A 21,235-nucleotide genomic window follows, 5' to 3' on the forward strand; every position below is an offset into this window, starting at 1 on the left:
TATGCTTAACTTTCATCAATTTATTTTGTTGGAAAAAGAGTTCAGCTCATGATTAACCCTTCTATGAGTTTAACTCCCTTCTACTGGAATCAATGGGACTTAAAAGTGCTTAACTGTGACTGGATCTAGTTCTAAGTATATTGTTGCTCCTGAAAATATCATGTGACTATATGAGAATTTGTATTCCACAAATTGTTCCCTCTTAATGGGCATTCTTCCTTTCTTGACTGCTTGTCTTTTGCTTGAATGGTCCTGATGAGACCATGTAGAAAGCACCTCTTGTTCTTTCGCATGTACCAGGTACGGCCTGTCCAATTGCTTCAGTGGAATGTTAATAGATGCCAGCATCAGAGCAGGTGTAGTGAAACAGCAGTGAAAGAATCTATTCAAAAGGGATTTTGGGTTTTTAAAGTTTCCTTTGTGCACCCTGCCTCATAGATGCAGTATGGTTTAGATAGGTTGCTCACAACCATAGTATCTATCTGTTCCAGGTTGTATGTGAAAGATCCACAAGATGCAGTGAGGTGCCTTTCAGATACCTCCAAACTCCAACCCTTACAGGCAGTCCAGTAAGAGGATATAGTCCATGGTATCAAAAACCACTGTGTTAGCAGCATCCAGGTATCAAAGCTGTTGGAATCTGTCTGTGGTGAACCACTAAAACATAAGAAGAGTCTGGTGGATCAGGCCGTGGCCCCTCCTGTTGCCACAGTGGTCAACCAGTTGAAGGTGGAAAGGATGTAAGCAGGAATTGAGTGCAACAGCAGTCTCCCCTCCTGTGGGTTTCAGCAATCGGTGTTCAGAATCATACTGCCCCCCGATAGTGGCAGTAGAACATAGCCATCAGGGTTAGTAGAACAGGCGGTGGCTGTCCTCACTTGGAAGAGCCTTTTTTAGTGAAGACCCTTCTGAACTGATTCCACACACCCAGGCTGAATCTTTCTAAGAAAGGAGGAGTATAAGGGGCTTCCTTTTTCTGGATGAGCTTTGCTTGAGCAACAAGGTGGTCTTTAGGTCTGGTGTGTTACTCCATCCTAGCATGTTCTTTATGCTATCTGGTTTGTTCTCCAGTCCTGATTTTTCATTTCATTCTGATTTGTTGCTTGTTCCTTAGTCCTAGCTCTTGGTTTGTTCTTCCTATGTGGCAGGCATGGTGAACCTGTGGCCTTCTAGATGTTATTGGACTCCAAGTACCATCAGACCCAACAACTATGTCCAGTGGAAAGGGATGATTGGAGTTGTAGTCCAGTAGTATTTGGGGGTATTCAACCTATGTTGAATATTGGATTATAAGGCGTGTGTGTGTAATTCTGTATTTATTATTCATTCATTTATTACTCTTATATACCACTTTCCTCCAAGGAGCTCAAGGTGGTGGTTATGGTGGTTCTTCTCCCCGTTTTCTCCTCAGAACAACCCTGGGAGGTAGGTTAGATTGAGAGAGGGCAACTGTCCCAAGGTCCCCCAGTGAGCTTGATGGCTCAGTGGGGATTTGAACCCTGGTCTTCCAGGTCCTAGTCCAATGCTCTAAGCATTACACCACACTAACTTTGTTAGCTAATGTGCACATAGATCATCCTATATAAAAATATTTAAGCAATCATTAGAAGAAAATTTAATAAACATAAGGATCCATTCTTTTTGGAACATGTCATTGTTTACAAACTTTACAAATAAAATTTATACTTGGGTTTGATAGATACTGTACTACTTTCAGAAAGCTAAGACTGAAGATTTAGAAATCACAGCCCCTTTCTCCCTGTTGAAGTTCTATTTCTTGTTCCTCAAACTGCACTTTTCTTAATGAGGTAAAGCAAGATTATGGAGAGAATTCAGGAACATTACTGGGTTAGCTGAGAAGTATGAAAATACTTAACCTCAGTTCCATGGGCTGCCCTTTATTAACATTTTCCTGTTACAGACATTCATATAATTGCATTTTCCAGAAGTCCCATCTCAACTGTTTGGTCCATATATTTGGTGTTACCCAAAAAATGCAAAACAACCATGGAATACAAATCAATTTCAATCATCATTTCTTCTGACTACAAGATTCTGCAGAATGTGTCCTTGTCATTTCTGAGTAAAGGGCTTTGATGAGCTAAAATATCAAAACATTTATTGACATCGCTGTAAAGACCTTGGAGTTGGAGAAGAAAAAGTTAAGACAACAGCAGTAATTGGCGGCAGCAATTTGGAGGCAAAGTGAAACAAAATGGTAGTTTGAGAGGGAGGATGGACCAAAATGTTGGAAGCTGTGGCACAGTTGGTTGCAATTGGGCAATGGTGGGGAACTGCCCATTTGGCTGCTGCCCATTTGGATTGATAAGCTGAAATGCAGGGAGCCCAGCAGTAGGTAAAGGCATAGCCAATGACAGGAGGGCCAACTAATTCTACTTTTGTTCCCATTGTCTTTCTTTATGCGTTCTATGAAGGCACCATTGAGACTAAGGAAGAGTAACTTGACAGGCAGTGCTGTCCCTTGCCCCTGGACATTGTAAATAAGAAGGCAGACAGTTTGGGGCAGACTGGGGGCAGTGCCCAAGTGGGTGGGGAATCTGTGTCTCTCCAGATGTTGGATTCAAACCATTTGGTTCCATTTCATTTACTACATTGTCATAACAATGCAAGGACAGGATGGTAATAATACTGATATTTCTTCCCCCTGGCTCCTGATCTCATTTTGCCTGTTCCCGCCATCCTTATCCACCAGGCAGTTTGTTAATCAAAGGAACTCGGCACAAAAATTGATTCTTCTGTATTCTCAGCTGTTCTTCACAAACTTCCTTATTCCCAGGGCAGGAAAAGACAACATGTCTTCTTTAGCCTTTTTTATGATCTGGCAGGTTTTCCACAGCTTTTAATAATCCCTTTCTCTAAACACTTTACAGCTGATTGCTACAGCTGTCGTCCTCAGACTTGTGGAGCCTGATGACCCCAGATGTGTAGCACCATTCCTGTTCCGTGCCACTTTCCCCTTCCTTCACAGTTTATGGCTAGTATTCAAAGTCCTATGCAGCAACCTAACTGGGCGGTGGAGCTTCTATTCCTTCTAATTGCCACTGCTGCCCAACAACCTGTGTCCAAAATGATAAGGGAGGGTATTCAGGAGTCAACTCTCTGATTCAGTGTTAGCAGCTGTGGTCAGAAAACTCATCCTCACAAGCCTTTGTTGTTAAATGTTTCTATCAAATATGGCCAAATCCACTTGATAAGATAGATTTCATAGATTAATATTCCTCAGCACAAGAAGCCATATATCAGTTATGAGCTGAGTGTTGCGAGACGTGAGAACTATTTATCAAAAGGTGTTAATGTTAGTGTAATTGTTTTATTACTGCTTCAAGCATTGGTAGATAACCTCATCAGCTTCAAGATATATTATGGTCCAGAATAAAATTCATCAGTTAGGTTGCTTCTGTACATTTTGATAGGAAAAGTGCAGAACAGCTCTAAATTCCCTTGTGATAACTTGATTACATTCTAGTCTATTAATAATTGTGCAAAGCTAGGCTCTTAAGTATCTATTTAAGCACTCAAATAAATGCTCCTTCTTCAATGCTGTTGTTGAGCTTCAGCTAGTTCTTAGTCACATTCTTTTACTCCTTTAAAGGAATTGGTCTGATAGCTGAAGATCGACATCTCTATTTATGCATCTAATTTTGAGGTCATATTCATTTAAAGGAATAACACTTTGCAAACCGTGCCAACAAAGAGATTTCAGAATGGTAATCTCCAATGATTGGCTCCTGTTTCCCAAAGAGCTGACAGTCTGGCTAGAGTGGAGAAATGAACAAATGCTGAGGAGGGGACATGAAAAATTATCTGAGGGAAAAAGCTTTACAAAACAAGTATTTTCTGTCAGAAGTACATCCATTGTGCTGGAGTTACATAGATTCAGTTCCTCTTCCTTTGTTCCAAAAATCAGCAAAATATATGAAATTAGGTTGCAGTGATTCTCTTGATCTGTTATTTTTTCCCCTTTGCCAAGAATAAAATACCGAACAAAAGAACTTGTAAACAGTATTCTACACTGATCACAGTGTACGAATTACCATCCATTAGCATATTCTTTGCTAATATTTTTTTTCCTGCTATGCATATCATGCTACAGGAAAGAGCTTTGCTATCTGGGTATAAATCCTACACTTCATGTGAAAGATCTATCCATGGACTGATAATATAATTATGTGTTTCTTCCTTTCCATATAGCCAGACTGAAAGCAGGTCTAAAAGTGGTTGTTGTTGTTTCTTCTTCTTCTTCTTCTTCTTCTTCTTCTTCTTCTTCTTCTTCTTCTTCTTCCTCTTTTTCTTCCAACTAAGAAAAATAGATAATTTTGAATTCACACATCAGAGCATAACTATAAAGACCATGGGGGCTAGCCTTGCTATTCCACCAAGGCATCTTTATCTAGGACTGGGATACTGCACAGGGATATCTGCTCTTTCTGAAAATATAAAATTATCAGCAAAGGAATATACTCTATATACTTAAAGTTACATCAAGTTACACCATAGGATTAAAGGCCTATATAAGTTAATATAGAGAATTTTCCTTTTAAAGAAGGTGTGATAGCAACACTTGACACCTTAATATTTTTCTCCCTGCTTTCACCCAAGTTAGTGGCCTTCAAACTATATTCTGCTGAGTCCCGTGGCCACTGGAATTTATCAGTGGGGTGGTTAAATAAAGAAAGCAAGTGTGCCAATATTGCCACCAATCTTCCCTTACAGTGTGAAGTTTCAGGGGAGTGTTGAGTACATTTTAGGGTGCATTCTCAGATTACATAGAGCCACAATGAGTTTCAGAACACCTGAACAGTAAACAAAGTGTGGATTCTACCAGTGGTTTCATAATTATTTGTAATGTCCAGGGGATACATAGTAGATAGTTTTAGGTTCCTTTAAAACAAATTAACATCGAAAGCCTGGGTATCACTAGTCTAAGTACAAAACCTAGACTAGGGATTATGGAAGTTGTTACCCAAAACATCTTGAGTGTACCACATTAACAGCCACTGCTGTAAACGATTGACTTGCCATATTAGCTGAAGCCATTGTTGGAAGTTATATAAACATGAAAGCTTCCTAGTAGTTAATTCAACTCTTATTTATTTCTCTTTTAGCACACAGTTTAATGACCACTGTCAACCCTGCTACATCAATAAATGAAGGTAGGTTTTACAAATAAGCAAGAATAAAGAAGACCAATCTAGGAATGAAAGTATTATTGAGGAAAGGCACAAAAATCTAAGCCATCCTGCCTGCTGTTCACTTTGTGTTTCTGTTTATTTGTGCCTTATTGCTTTATTTGAAATTAATTAGACATTTTCCCTAAGTATCACAGCAAAACCTGCTATCATAACCACATTATCTGGATGCTGAAAAGTAAAGAGAGTCATCATTCAAGCCCTTAACAAATGAATCCAAAACTGGATCTTTCACAAGTAGGTTTGCTACCAAGGCTCAGGCAGGGGGTGACTTAATATGCTCCCCAAAGTCCATGATGTTATCCTTGTCCAGGAAGATATTTGTGCCCAGACTTTCTTGAATCAAAGCAAAGCCTGCCATTCCTTGACTGCAAGCCTGCTGTTATAGCTTTTCTCCCCTCCCCTTCCCAGTTCCTGGCAAAGAGATATCTGGCTCAACTACATGCCAGATTGATGCTCTTTGCGACAGATCCCTTAATAATATTCAGGTCTCCTAGGCCCGGAACAGAAAAGCTCAGCAACAGCAGAGATTTCTATCTCCAGTATTTTGCTGATATATGAGAACACTGTTATTTCTCTCCCTCCCCCACTTTCCCAATGAACGCACTCACAAAAAAACATTCACACACCCAAGCCCTCAGGCCCTACGATAAGATTATTTCTGCCTTTACACAGGACAAGCAACAAAGTGATTTATTTTTAGTTTTATCAAATTTACAGTCAGTGAGAGAAAGTTTACACTTGGGGCTAAATTACATCAGTGCAATATCTTTTAATACATGTATTCAGATGCTATACATGTCTATAGTGGGGCCTCCGTGACAACTGGAGCTACTTCTCCAGGTTCAGGATATAGTGGTACCTCGGGTTAAGAACTTAATTTGTTCTGGAGGTCCATTCTTAACCTGAAACTGTTCTTAACCTGAAGCACCACTTTAGCTAATGGGGCCTCCCGCTGCCGCCGAGCTGCCGCTGCACAATTTCTGTTCTCATCCTGAAGCAAAGTTCTTAACCTGAGGTAATATTTCTGGGTTAGCGGAGTCTGTAACCTGAAGCGTATGTAACCCGAGGTACCACTGTATTGTGTAAAACCGGCTTTTGGTTTTGAATTTGGGTATCATGGGCACAATTCATAAAAGAAGTTCACAGGAATATGCTGCAAAGCCCTTAAAATTCTCTTTGCTAGCTGAAGGCCTAGAAGAAGAGAACAACATAGCACAACAATGGGAATGTCAGTGGGACAAAGTTGACTAACCACTTCTCACTTCATATACAAACAATGTTTGCACAGGAAGGATTGCCTGTCCCATTGCCTACTGTTCCACTGTATGGGCCAAAAACACAGCAAGTTTTTTTACAAATTTTTTTTGGGTCTGTATTGCTATTGATTAGTACACTAAAAAGTATGAAGCAACAAAATGCAATCCTTCTCTTCTTCCCACCTATTTGCACAAGTTGCACCACAGTTTAACTCCACCACACAACACCCCGTATAAAAGTCAAATTCTGCCCACTATTTAGTCTTTATGGAATCTAGAATAATATCTGAGAACCTATGAAATCCAAACAAATTCTGTACCACAACAGCTTTTTTTATTTATGATGGTCCATATTCTGAAGTTCCCATTCTAGTGCAAACTGAAGTCCCCATTCTGGTGCAAACACGTGCTTTGAGTGGAACTTCATGCAATTTAAAATATTCATTGTGAGTGTTTGCCACAACCATATAGAGAAGTGACATTGCATGATCATGAGTGCCTTGAGATCCCACAAAAGCTCTGGCCGCAGCTTTTACTAGCATAAATATAGGCAAGAGAAGATAATGGCAACTTCAGACATATATGAATATACAGTGGTACCTCAGATTACATACGCTTCAGGTTACATACGCTTCAGGTTACAGACTCCGCTAACCCAGAAATAGTGCTTCAGGTTAAGAACTTTGCTTCAGGATGAGAACAGAAATCGCACGCCGGCGGCGCAGCAGCAGCAGGAGGCCCCATTAGCTAAAGTGGTGCTTCAGGTTAAGAACAGTTTCAGGTTAAGAACAGACCTCAGGAACGAATTAAGTACTTAACCCGAGGTACCACTGTATTTGTATCCCAAATTCAGAAAGTGTTTCAAGCAATCCTGAGAAGTATTAAATGAGAAGTCTTTTGTATTTTTAAATCTTGTAGTTTAACAGTTTTAGCATTCTGTAACTTAGCCTAAAGTACACTTACTTGGGAGTATGCCCTGTTGAACTCAATTGGATTGACTTTTGAGTAGACGTGTCTTGCACAGTCTGCCATCGTCCTAATGGAATCATCACACCTATGAAAATACCATTTTAGTCATGCTTAGTTGCAAATGAGATCTTTGTATAAGTTTTAAGAGCCTCGCCTTTAATTTACTATGCACATTTAGTAATATGTCTAGACAAGACTCCCCCCCACACACACACTTAAAGCATATTACTTAAAATATTCTAATTAACATATCCCAGGCCTTAAAATCAAATGTTTTCTAAAGCACAGTGTTTCTTTTCAACCTTCACTGCAGGGCAACAATGCAAAACCTGATTGTTTTATTTACATTTTTTTTTCCTTATGTGGTGCACCTTTAACAGACTGAGCCAGCAAATAATTTCTGAGGGTGTCGGTGGTTTATGTCTTCTTACTTGGTCTGCAGTTCCACAAATCGCAGAAGAACAATGGGTTTTTGTACATCGCATTTTGTGCAATGTGTTATACAACACATTTCATATAAATACAGTCATGGACTGGAAAAGCTTACGTCTCATGGAGTCATTATACTTCATAATTTTCAAATTGCTATTGTCTGGTGAATGTCTCATCCTTGCTTTACTAGCCAAGAAAACCACAGAGATTGTAACCTAACAGTGCAATCCTATGCAGGTTTACTCAGAAGTTAGTCCCATAGTATCCAGTCAGACTTATTCCTTAGTAAGTGTGTTCAGGAGTGCAACCTAAAGAAAGACACTTCAACAGTATTGCCCTTAAAGAGTGGAAGTGTTATTAGTGGCTAATCAATCACTTTAGGCCTATTCAGAAGTTCACACACAGGCACAAACTGTGTTGGGGGTACATAGGGCTGGCAGAATGTGAATATTTTAAAATAATTGAAATACACCCAACCAGCTTCACTGCATATAGCAACAAAACCCCACATTTTCTGACTCTTCTATGCACACATACTCACTTAGAAGTGCACAAGACCAGGCACCAAGAGGGAACAGGTATCTGTTAATTTCCCCATGCCTCATGCCACTTTTATTCTCATTAATTATTATACAGTGGAACCTCGGTTGTCGAACGTAATCCATTCTGGAAGACCGTTTGACTTGCGAAACCTTCGACAACTGAGGCGCAATGGGTGGTTGGCAATTTCAATGGAGAAAATAGAGAAATACGCCTCGGAAGCTGTTCAGAGGCGAGTTTGAAAATGGAAGCATTCACTTCTGGGTTTTTGGCATTTGGGTTCTGAATAGTTCAGCTTCCAAGACGCTCAAAAACCAAGGTTCCACTTAATAATAATAATAATAATAATAATAATAATAATAATAATATGCCATCCATCTGACTGAGCTGCCCCAGCCACTCTGAGCGGCTCCTGGCAAAATATTAGACACAATAAAACTTCAAATATTAAAATTACAACAGTTTTTACAGATTGGTGCTCTGGGATCATCATTTTCTTTGATTCAAGCTGGATGGACAGCAGCCCAATCCTAGCCATGACTGCTTAGAAGTAAATCCTATTGAATTCAATGGACCTTATTCACAGGTAAGTGGGTTTAGAATTGCAGCCTAAATTTATATAGTTTGCAGCTTTTCTGACACAAGGACTTTGTTTCCTTTATGATAGGGTCTATATAGCCTAGCGAATGACAACCAGAGCACTGCTTCCGATTCAGGCTTCTGTATTCTCCCAAGATAGATAAATATAAAATAATAGAAATTCTCAAAGGTACTCTTGATATTGATCTCTCTGGGAATACTCTAGATGTTGTTACTGTACATATTACTTGGATAGCAGATTGACACTTAACTGTACTACAGGAAGGCCTGTCCATTCTATCTCCTCTGCTTACTTATGCCCTTAGGCTACACACATACTGAATGTGCCTGAGACAACAGCCGAAACCAGAACCGTCTCCCTTGCCACTTCTTTTTTGTATGCAGGAGCTTCATTTCTCAGCTGCAAAGAGAATCATGTATCTGAGCATACTAGTGACAGTCTGCTGTAAAAAAGCAAGAAGCTGCTCATTTGACTTGTGTTTGTGGGTGCACTAAATAGCAGATAATGCACACACACACACACATTATATTATATTTTTATATTATTTTATTTTTAAGCAGTATAGGGGGGAAGGGCGGGTAGCTTAGGGCATTAATCACTTTCATGATAATGGATCTGGCCAGACATTAAACATTTAGAGAGAGAGATTCAGTTGTGCAAAAGGATCTTTGCTAGTACAGTGGGACATCCGGTGGTTCCCAAACTCTCTAGAGAAGATTTTTGCAGGGAATGTGGTGGAGTGGGGAAGAGGAGGATAGACAAGCCCTGTGGCACTAGTGAACATCTGCTGTGACTGCACTGTATCTCATCCTCATGCCTTTATCCAAGTATAGTAAGTTGCGAATGAGTCCCACTGAAAACAACGGGTGGAGTTCAATTTTATATTCTTCCCATCAGTCCATTTGTTGCAAGCATTTCAGCTTGTCAGATGGAATCGTCCCCCCTCTCTTCCTGCTGCATGCTGTTCTGGGGTTTCTCCTGGCTCTAAGGGGCCAATTTCAGTGGGCGCACAGGAGGAGAAGGAGAGTAGGAAAGGGCTGTTCCACAAGTGGAAATCCTTGTGCAGGGCTGCCGCTGACAGGGTGCTATAGGTGAATCCAACACAATGAATGGGACTTAACTATACTAATGGCTCACTTGTTTCATTCATTTCAATGTGCTGCACCCCTACTGGACATACCTCCCTTTATTATATTGCATTTTTATTATTTTAGGTGTAGTCAGTGCTTTTTTCTGGGGGGACCCTGGGGTACACACACGCCTAAACATTTTGTGAATTAAGTTTGGACTCATTGAGGGGCAGTACAGTGGTACCTCGGGTTACATACGCTTCAGGTTACAGACACTTCAGGTTACAGACTCCGCTAACCCAGAAATAATACCTCAGGTTAAGAACTTTGCTTCAGGATGAGAACAGAAATCGCGCAGCGGTAGGCCCCATTAGCTTAAAGTGGTACCTCAGGTTAAGAACAGTTTCAGGTTAAGAATGGACCTCCAGAATGAATTAAGTTCTTAACCTGAGGTACCACTGTATTTCAGTATGCGTAGGAAAATGAGAGTAACCCTAAACATTTTTTTTTAGGGGAAAAAAGCACTGATGTAGTTAAGTGGTGACCATTTTAGGTGTGATAAGTGTCCCAGTCTTCAAATGCAAAGGACACAATCCAATGGAAGTCACTTGTGTTTAAGACCCATTGAAACATTTAGCTGCACACTAATTCAACTGATAGGATGCTAACATTTGCTACATTGCATCCAGCAGAAGGAAATCCTTGACATCCCCTTTCTTCTCCTCTTCTGCACTGTGGTGGTAAACATGAGATTGAAAGCACCTACATCTGTTTTAAATGAACTGGAACACTTTGCTGCCAACTGAGACACATGGCACCTCATCTTTACATGTTTTCTCTCTGGCTCTTTTCTCAGTATCTCCTGCTTGCTGATAATAGTAACTCCTTTTGTTTATCTATGGGGAATTTTACCTGGCTCTGTTACTACTCTCTTAGATGTTACTGGGTTTTTCAGTAAGGTGTTTTTTTTTTTTAGATTTGTGTTTTGTCACATTTTTTATTGTTTTGTTGTGGTTATGCACTGCTTCAGGCACCATTTTCATTGGTAGGGAATGTGGCACATAAATTCAAGAACTGTATCTAAATAAGATAAATAAATGGAAACCTTAAGAGTTGTCCTGTGAAACTGGATGTCAGAATGCATGCAAACTATATATCAGTATAGTACAAATAAATCAAACTAAAGGAGCCCAATGCTTATAGACGGGCATTAGGATAAGTATATCTTAAGAAAGTTCTTATTCAGACTTGGCTTCAGGCAATGAAACGTCATAGATGTAGAACTCTAGTGGGTGAAATTTCTAGGGAGCAAATTAGGCTAAAAACATCTTCTAGAGACAGCTAGAAAGGAATCACACACCACTTGAAAATAAGGCTAGTTATTCAGTAAATGTTTCATTTATTGGTCTTCTTCCATTGCTGTTTAGGGTTAAAAGACACGCTGTCAATAAAAATGGTAAATTTATGGATGGTTTGGTTTTTCAGAGCCTCGGTCCTTGTTACATACATGTATTAAGCTTGATATTGCCTCATGATAGTGTGAGATTACATTTCGATCACTGCCCCTTTCTTTCAGACTAATAATATTTTTGTTGTCTGGTGAAACTTACTAATAAACCTTGGAATTATAGCAGAATATAGGTTCAAAGAATTTAGTGGTCTACATAGGCATGGCTAGTAAAAAGAAGCTTGGCTTTTAAGACGTTAAGTACCAAAAAGGCTGGGATTTGTTTTTTGTTTTAAAAAATTGGATTCCTTTTAATAACGTTCTTACAGAAACACTCCAGTGTTCAAGCTTATAAAAGAAAAACAAACAGAGAAGGCTTTTGATGCACACTCTTGGGAGTATTTATCCATCCACCCCCAATTCTCAGATTTCACACGAAAATTTTAAAATGCATAAAATGTAGGGAAACATGATTGCAATGTAATTTCTGTTTGCTCTAATAGGGACACAGAAATGCACACATCCAATTGCAAGCAATCAGGTTTAAACTAACATGGTTGCAGATAGACACTGTGGCATAGTGGATAAGGTGAGGACTTAGAACTGGGCTGGTATCAGAAGCTCTTCTAGCATCCCTCCTTTTTCTGAAGGAAGGCCTGAGACCCCAGCAAGGCTTGTTATTTGATGTCCTGCCGCCAGTGTAATCTCACTTCTGAAAATGGTGCCATCTTGAGTGGGCTAAGATGGGAGAACAAGTCCAGTTTCTGGGGAGGGGACAGCATGGATTTTCTTCCTTTCGTTCCCTGATGCTACTGTGAATTCTCCCACTGCCAAGATGCCCGAGGAACCAGTTAACGGGCAATGCAACTTCACCAAGCCAGGCCAAGTGAAGCTGAGAGGCTAGGAGATAGGAACCTAGCCTAAATAATACCCAAATTGGAGGCAGGACAGTCAAACACCAGCAGCTGTTATAAAGACAGTGCTAATGGTGTGAGGGATTGCATTTGCACAGTAGCCAAACCCTTTCCATGTCAGTTGTATTGCTCACATGTGCCTGTATGAAAGCATAATAATAATAATAATAATAATAATAATAATAATAATAATAATAATAATAATAATAATAATAATAAAAAATTCAGATGGAGGTGACATAAATAAAACAAATCTGTTGAAGGGTCCCCAAAACTGGCTGGTCTAGTCAACAACCAACTGGCTATCTTAATATGAGATTAACTGAAAACATGACATCAGTCTGGCGAACAGAAATTGGAACATTTGGAAATTGGAACAGCAGTATTTGATAGGAACTCTGTTGTATTGGGGTGTGTTTTGATTAGTTCAGTGGCATACCTAAATGGACTTATTTCTGAAAATGTATTACTCATTGATCATATATTTTTGAAGACTGGTATCCTCAAGACACATGGCTCATAACTGGAATGCACTCGCTGAAATCCCACTACAGACAATGGGGCTACTCTTGAATGAATGATTGAGGCAGCTAAAGAAGTTCTATTGACTTCAGCCACCTTACTTTGGATAAGATGGCTTGAAGTCTAAAGCATATGTTGTCTAATTCAGTGAGGGTATGACCTTAAACTCATTTATGCAAAAGTAGGTTGACAGAAAATATGGCTTATTTCCATGTAAAATAGTAAGTGACTGATCATGGGTTTACAAAACACCTTATAACAAGTTACAGGATCAGCTCAAGGCTCCTTATCTTGCTGAGATAGTTAGCTTGTGTGCATTTTCCCAAGCAGTTCTGCAAAAAGCAAAGGTCAGGTATGCTAGGGGATCCAAAGCAAATTTAGCAGACCATTTTAAGCATACATAAAGAATTCTGGCAGAAATCCCAGTTATCTTGAGGTCAGTGGCAAAACTCCAAGCTATTTCAAAGGAGACAAGATTTACCTGCAATATTACTTTTCATAGGATTTGGAGGGAGCTTAAACTGGTACCATTGTTCAAACGTCCTTGCTTGGCTCCTTCTTATAATACGTACAGTCCAATCTAAATTATAGGTGTAGATGCTTTAATACAAAATACATTTATCTCAGATCAGTTATTATTATCTGCGTAGCCACCTTTCCTGCAAGGAGCTCCGGGACACAAATATTGAATCCACCTTTTAAGCCTCTCAGTAACTTAGGTAGGTTAGGCTGAGTGGTCAAGGGTCACAGACTGAAATGCTACCCATGTCTACTCAGAAGTAAGTCCTGATGAATTGAGTGTGGCTTACTCCCAAGTAAGTGGGTTAGGATTGCAGCCTAAGTGAGTTTCATGGGTGGACTTGAACCTGAGTCTTCTGGATCCTACTCTAACACTCTCTCCACTAATCCACATTGGGTCCATGTGTTATGAGTAGCTTAAGTTACGGCTTTGCTTTTAGAGACATGTAAGTGGGATCCATTCCTTTTCCAGTTTCTCCTTGTGTGTGTTGAAGTGAAATTAATTATACTTTAAAAAATGTATATTGTTCTAATTAAAGTGATCCATGTGCTTAACATATACATGGGCTCCTAAACTGTGGTCCATGGAACAGCAGGGGTCCACAAACTTCATTCAGGTGAGCCGTGGTAAATCTGCATTAAATAATCATATTGTTTTTTAATTGCTGTTTTAGTTTCTTGTATTGTATTTTATAGCATCACAGTCTGAATTCTGTGGAGGAGTGCAAACTGCAACACAATATTAGAAATAAAAGAAGCCACAAAAATAAAATTAAAACTCATATAGCACCTAGTACAATTGCTACAACAGGACCCTCAGGGCCTTGAGTAATTCTAAAGTGGTCCATGGGGGAAAAGTTTGGAAACAACTGTCTTATGGAAAGTATTCATATCACTTGATTTTTTTTTTAGTATTTCATAATACATGGATGAAGCTGTAGGTGGAAGATACTTTTTAAAGTTGCCTTTTATAAAAAAGACTTTTTGAAAAATAGCACTACAGGAAGGAGGTTAGCATAAAACATTTCTCCCTGTCATGAAATTGGAATTGTTTGTATTTTCATAGAATTGTAGAATTGTAGAGTTGGAAGTGTCCACGAGGGTCATCTAGTCCAGTGTTTCCCAACCGGTGTTCCACGGCACACGAGTGTGCCGTGAGACATCGGCTGGTGTGCCGCGAGATGCCTGGAGGGAGGCGGGCGAGTCGGGCGGCGAGAGGCGGGGCGGCGGCGGCGAGGAGAGGCCGCGCCTCCTGCTGCTGCCTGGCGCTCCTCCTCGCAGCCGGCAGCGCTGCCTGGGCGCCTCCGCGCGACTCTGCCTCACTGGGTTTGGTCTCCCAGCAGAGACGGGTCACACGCGCACCTCCCTCCCTCCCTCAGCCTGCGCGGAGGGAGAGCCAGAGAGAGGCATCGCTCCTGCGCGGCGGGAGAGGGAGCAGCCGGAGCGATGCCCCAAACGAGCTGAATTCCGAGCGAGGGACTGAGGGGGGAGGGAAAAAACTTTCACTTTCGTGCGTCCCTCCCGGCGTGACGCTGCGCGCTGACGTCATGGGGCGGGGCTTTAATGGTGGTGTGCCGCGAGATTTTTTTTCAGTAAACAGGTGTGCCGTTGCCCAAAAAAGTTTGGGAAACACTGATCTAGTCCAACCCCCTGCAGGAATCTTAACATGTGGTCCCCCATCCAATGTGAAACTATACTGGACCCTGCTTAGCTAGCTTTGCAAATGTGCTAGCACTTTTATAGCTCCACCACTTTTAAAATCATTATCTGTATTATGTCGCGTGTAGCTTCAGCTGCAACTTCAAGTGGCAGACTGTGAGTTGCAGAAGTTTACAAAGAACTAAACAAATGCACAAATAAATAAATGAAAAGTGCTAGTATGTTTTTACGGGGAAGAGCATTTAAAAATGGCATTCCTCCAGCAGCAATCTAACAGGTACAGTCCTCTATGAGGACTTTGCCTCTCAGTTGTGCTGCTTGTGTCAGCATTGACACTGCCAGACAGCATTTCAAACTTCAGTAATTGTGATTCCTGTGGGAAAATTAGCCCTTAGTAAGCCTTAACATAACCCAATAATGCAGGCATCATTAGTGGCTCCACGGGTTACAGATTTGCTGGGTGTATGGTGAGTCCTTTTCAGCCTGACAGCCATGTTCCCTTCTGAGCATGCCACTGGGTTACAGGCAAAAACGAGGGGTGTGGGTGGGCAAAAGCATTAATGTGTGATGTAACATTCCTTTGTATGGAGGCTCTCTAGATGATGCTCCCTAGATGATGCTCCCTAGATGATGCTCCCTAGATGACACTCTAGGGAGTCCTCTCTCTCCATCCTCCATCCCGGCAGGCAAGAAGCATTATTACAGTATATGTGCTGCCAAAGTGAGCACGGCAAGAAGCCTTATCACAGTTGAATAACATAGTCCAGCCAGGCAAAGGACGTGGAAAAGGACCAATGAGAAGGGAAGTCTCAAAGCGGGAGGGGAGAGTCCAGGAGGGCCACGTTTGGCTTATGTTTAGCTCCTGAACCAAAATTTGCTCCTAAGACTTTCTATGTCAGAATTTGTGCAATTAAACAGCATACTGCATATCAGTTTGTGTCATGCGGGGGTATCTGGGGGCCTGGCACTGTACCTTTGTAAAATCCTTCCCAGAGATATTTGATTGGCACTCTACTTGCTGTCTTTATGGTGCCTGCTGAGTGCTATTTCATTCTCTCGTGTGCTTTTTGTTAATGTTTTTAAATAGCTGTTTTGCTTCTCCCTTTTAGTATGTGTTGTTCAATATTTTATTGTTTTTAAAATTTTGGTTTTATGATCTATTTGAAGATTGTAAGCTGCTTCAAGCATTGCAAGGAAAGCAAGATATAAACGCTTTAAATCAGTTCATTCGTAATCACAGATGCAATGCTTCAATATGCCTATGTTTGGGCCTGGAACAGAAGTACCAGCTGATGCAGAAGGCAGAGGCCAGACTGTGGATGGAACTGCCTGGCCAGCAACATGTGACACCATTGTTAATGCAGCTGCCTTGGCTACCCATCTACTACTGAGCTACACAAAGGTGCAACAATCATGCCACCTGGACTTCAGGCTGCTATATTTATTGACTATGAAAGCACTTTGGTGGTCCAGAGAGGGTCACTTCATCAGTTTTAAAAGGCAGCAGTCTAGCATATATAGGAAGAAGTTGTTGAAGTCCATGCCCCAAGCACTTGGGTTTGACATAGCAGCTGCTGGTTAGAATGTGCTTTTCAAATCATATATCACATTGCTCACAAAATGGATTAGTCTGAATTTCCCCTCGAATATTGTATTACTTTGGCTATAGCAAGTTATGCATTTGTTTTCATCTAGGATACAACCTGAGAACTTTGAGCAAACAGGTGTTTCTGATCTCGGTAAGTTTTTGTTTCCTTGTATAAAAAAGTGCTGTAAACCTAAGTGCATTTATCTGGAAGTAAGTCCTACTGAAACCAGTGGCATTTACTTCCAAGTAAATGTGGTTAGATAAGAGTTGTGAAACTGTCAGATATGTAGCATATATACATAGTTTTATATAATACTAAATATTTGGTTGCTTCTATAAACTTGTCCCCATTGCAGACGTTAATATGTAAGGATTATTTCCTTAGGATTATTTTCAAAATATGTTTACAAAAGTCATTCTTCTCCCACAGTGCTAGCCACAACCACAATTTAAACATGTCTGAAGAATACGGAAAACCATTTCACTTGGTGGAATATATTTTTTAAAAACACATGTGCTGGTTTTTCCCAAGTTTCCTTCTGTCCTGTAGTGACCCTGACATCACAAAATGCTTGTGTATGCTTTTACTACACTTCCCCTTCTATTAGGTTAAAAAGGTAAAGGGACCCCTGACCATTAGGTCCAGTCATGACCGACTCTGGGGTTGTGGCGCTCATCTCGCTTTACTGGCCGAGGGAGCCAGCGTACAGCTTCTGGGTCATGTGGCCAGCATGACTAAGGCGCTTCTGGCGAACCAGAGCAGCACACGGAAATGCTGTTTACCTTCCCGCCAGAGTGGTACCTATTTATCTACTTGCACTTTGACGTGCTTTCGAACTGCTAGGTGGGCAGGAGCTGGGACTGAGCAACGGGAGCTCACCCCATTGTGGAGATTCGAACCACCAACCTTCTGATCGGCAAGTCCTAGGCTCTGTGGTTTAACCCACAGCGCCACCCGCATCCCTCACACCCAATGGGCATAGGTGCATAGTGCAATGTGTGTATATGCACAGACAATTCTGATCTTTTATTAGTAACCTTTGGAGAATGCTGTGTGCATTTGGAGATGCTCTTGTGTGATTCTTGTGCAAGCAGGGAAGCTCTTCAATAATTAGCCACAATGATAAAACTTCAGGAGTGTAGAAGCTTGTTAGTCAGTTGTAGTAAAAACAAAAAAGTCCCATGGCAATTGCAGAACTGTAAGGCCTACATGCATTACCATGCCATAGTGGCAGCACGGTTACCACTTCTGTGGAGGATGCTTGAAATATTTGTTGGGGTAGCTCTGCCCCCATCTTCCCTGGGCTACACAAGGCTTAAGTGCCCTGAGGCAAGGCAGAAGCCAGGGTGCCCAGGCCAACTCCTGAAGGGACTATCAATGGCCTGAGAGAATCTTGGAATAGTCCCACTTCCATCTTTCTACATCTTAAGACAAAGAGGAGAAGCCCAGCCTTCAGAGCTAGTTACCATCAGCTTCTGAAGTCAGACTGCAGATATTTGTAAATTTTCTTTGTGTTAATAATTGGGAATTGCCTTGGGTGCCTTCACAGAAAGGTAGTCTATAAAGGCAATAGCCAACTAAATAATGTATGGGTGACCACATGGCATTCACAGAGCATATGGGAGACTCTCACACCTCTACCACTGATCCTTGGGGCAGCTTACAGAGTGAACCTTTCCCAAGCACTTAAGGCAGGCATAGGCAAACTCGGCCCTCCAGATGTTTTGGGACTACAACTCCCATCATCCCTAGCTAGCAGGACCAGTGGTCAGGGATGATGGGAACTGTAGTCTGAAAACATCTAGAGGGCCAAGTTTGCCTATGCCTGACTTAAGGGAATGAAGGCATCCACTTTCGGTCAGGATTATGTGCACTCAGAAGCCCTAAATTGAGACCCTTATGTTTAGGATTGAAATGCCATATGAAAAGTGCTTTGTGGGTTGTGTGTCTAGTGCTATCCTGCCTTACTAGCTGTGTAGTAACAATGACATTGGTTTGCCACATTCAGACATGGGAGCATGCCCTTTTCAAAGAAACAAGACCATTATATTGATGATACTATGTCTTCTCAGAGGTAAGTCACACTGGAGTCAATAGGACTTACCACAAAGTACTAATGTGTATAGGGTTGCAGCCCCAGGCCGGATTTTAGGATTGTGGTGGTTATAATGAATACTTCCTCTTGGGGTTTTTTTTTACACGTCTCTCTGCCTGTAATTATGATTTTATGTATGTTGTATTTTTAAAACTCTATCTTACTTTGACAATTCCCATTGAAAAGCAGGTTATAAATTTGTATTCTTCTAAGGTTGATTTCAGTGGGTTAGTCATGTTCATTAACTCCAATGGGTTTGCTCTGAGTAGGACATTTCCTACCAGCTGTTGTAAATACCAATCCCTCCATTTAGCTAGAGCACATGGCTCCATACAGCCAATGAAATATTCAGCATTTGATTATTTTTCTTATATTATCTTGAGGTTAAAAGATATTTAAAAATAAAACAAAACAAAAAGCAACATTGTGAGAAACACTGTCAGTTAAACCCACTTGTTAATATATCAGGTTCATTATACTGATCAGGGGCAATTGACTAGTATGTATCCGAAACATAGTTATTTTTCAGAATGTCTGAAAGCAAGTTGGTCAAAAACCCAGAAGAAAAAGAAACTGTTAAATCCATTTGTACATTGATTTAACAGAGAAGTATTTCATTCTTCTTGTGTTTTTCTTTTTTCTCTGGGTGTCTTGAAATAATCCTTTTTCTGTCTCCATCCTCCCACTTAGACATTGTTCACAGACTTACTTATTTATGAAGTCTGAAGGTTAGTTCCTACCTGCTGAGAGTAATTAGCCCTGTTCTTTGTGTCCTATGCAATCCTGTCTGATTAAATGTACACATTTGTTTTACTTCTTTTCATGTCCCTTTTCTCTTTACTCCTGTTTTCCTGATTGCAAGTTGCCGTGATTCCTTTTTTATTAAAAAAAAGTATTTTGCCTGCATCTTTCCTTTAGTATGCAAATTTCTATGTGAACTTATGGTATATATATATATATGCTGTGTCAATCGCTGTTTTATTATTTTTCATTCATGTTCCCCAGAGCAGACAGTTTTAGGGAATCTATCTCCCGGTATCTCCCGCCCTCTAAATTGTCTAAATATTGCATAACAGATTGGCTTTGTTTTGGAAGCCTTTTAAGATCCAGTGGTTCTTAGTAAGAGCAGCAGGTTATGCTTCTTGTTGTGTGTGTGTGGAATGCTTGGATTTAGTACAGCCTATACTTTTTTCTTTTTCTTTTTGACACCATTTCTATTAGGCAATTTACTAATTCCCCTTGAATTTACTCCGTGTGTGTCTTTCTCTCCCGCTCCCCCCTCCTTCCCGTCTCCTCTTTTGTTCCTTGGCCCATGTTAAAGTTTCCAATTGACTCCTCCATTGTTACAATTTGTCACTGCTGGAAGATCAATTTGTTTTACTCCCCTCATCAGCACAGTAGAATCGGGTGCCAGATGTCTTTCTTTCTTTCTTTTCTTTTTCCTTTTTTTAAAAAAGCAGCCACATTATTCTTCTGCTCCCAGTTTGCGCCTGTTTGGAGCCTGATCGCTGGCTGGTAACTGGAAAAGAATGTTCTGTTGCGCATTCCAGAACTGCATCCCCACCCTCCTCCTCCGCCCACCCTCCCCCAATAATCTATATTTGGCAATTCATTTACTAGCCTGCTTTGGGGACCACACAGTTGGATCTCACACAGAGAAACAAGCGATATTTTCTGTCCCCTAGAGCCAGTGCGTTTTTGCTTGTTTGTTTTCTTTTTCCTGGAGGAGCGAGCGAGGGGAGCCGGGTGGCGGGACGCGCAAGCAAGAGCGGCCAACGGAGGCTTCGCACCTCGAGTCTCGCAGCCCTTGATTCTCCCGCGCCACAATTAACTTCTTCCCATTCAACCGCTCTCTGCCAATCTCCACCAGCCCCAGTCAGGAGGGGGGGGGGTGGGCAGCGGCGGGTGGTGCTGAGCCATCCCTCCCTCTCGTTGTTTGGGAGGCGACGCCTAATCCCTCTCCAGGAAAAGGGCTCTGGCACACTTTGCCCCGGCGCTCGTAAGGCTCCGAGCCCCGCGCAACCCGGCCGATCTTCCTTCCGAGGAGGAGACCGACGGAGGAGGGCCCTGGGCGGCTCCTACCCAAGGCCCGAGGAGGAAACCCCTCCGGAGCCAGGGACACTTTCTGGTCGGGAAGCTGGGCGCAGGGCGCTGCGCGCGCGCCTTCCCCAGCCGCGCTCCTGCAGGAGCAGCTTTCAAGTCCCAGGCAAACTCTGCTCAGAAGGGAGAGGGGGGCGAGGGAGGCGCCCTCTGCCTCGCTTGTTGCCCTAGCTCAGCTATACTCACGAGGTTTATCACCAATAAACTTCCTAGCTGCTCAGGACAGCAAGATACATAAATATATATTTGAGTGCAGCCATGTAAATATCTCAGGGACGAACAGTTCCGTCCTGGAGCCCGCTTACTGGG

At 41.5% G+C, this 21,235-nt stretch overlaps 1 long non-coding RNA gene across 1 annotated transcript in view; it reads left to right on the forward strand.

Annotated features, from left to right (window-relative positions):
• LOC308584616 overlaps nt 1-16,879 on the forward strand; it is a 68,292-nt gene extending 51,413 nt beyond the window's left edge. The window contains exons 5-6 of the long non-coding RNA XR_014006952.1: nt 5,134-5,174; nt 16,838-16,879. This is a non-coding gene — a long non-coding RNA (uncharacterized lncRNA). The remainder of the gene's footprint in view (nt 1-5,133; nt 5,175-16,837) is intronic.
• The last annotated feature ends 4,356 nt before the right edge of the window (nt 16,880-21,235 follow it).

Source organism: Podarcis bocagei, assembly GCF_964188305.1.
Source record: "Podarcis bocagei genome assembly, chromosome: 4".
Taxonomy (NCBI): Eukaryota; Metazoa; Chordata; class Lepidosauria; order Squamata; family Lacertidae; genus Podarcis; species Podarcis bocagei.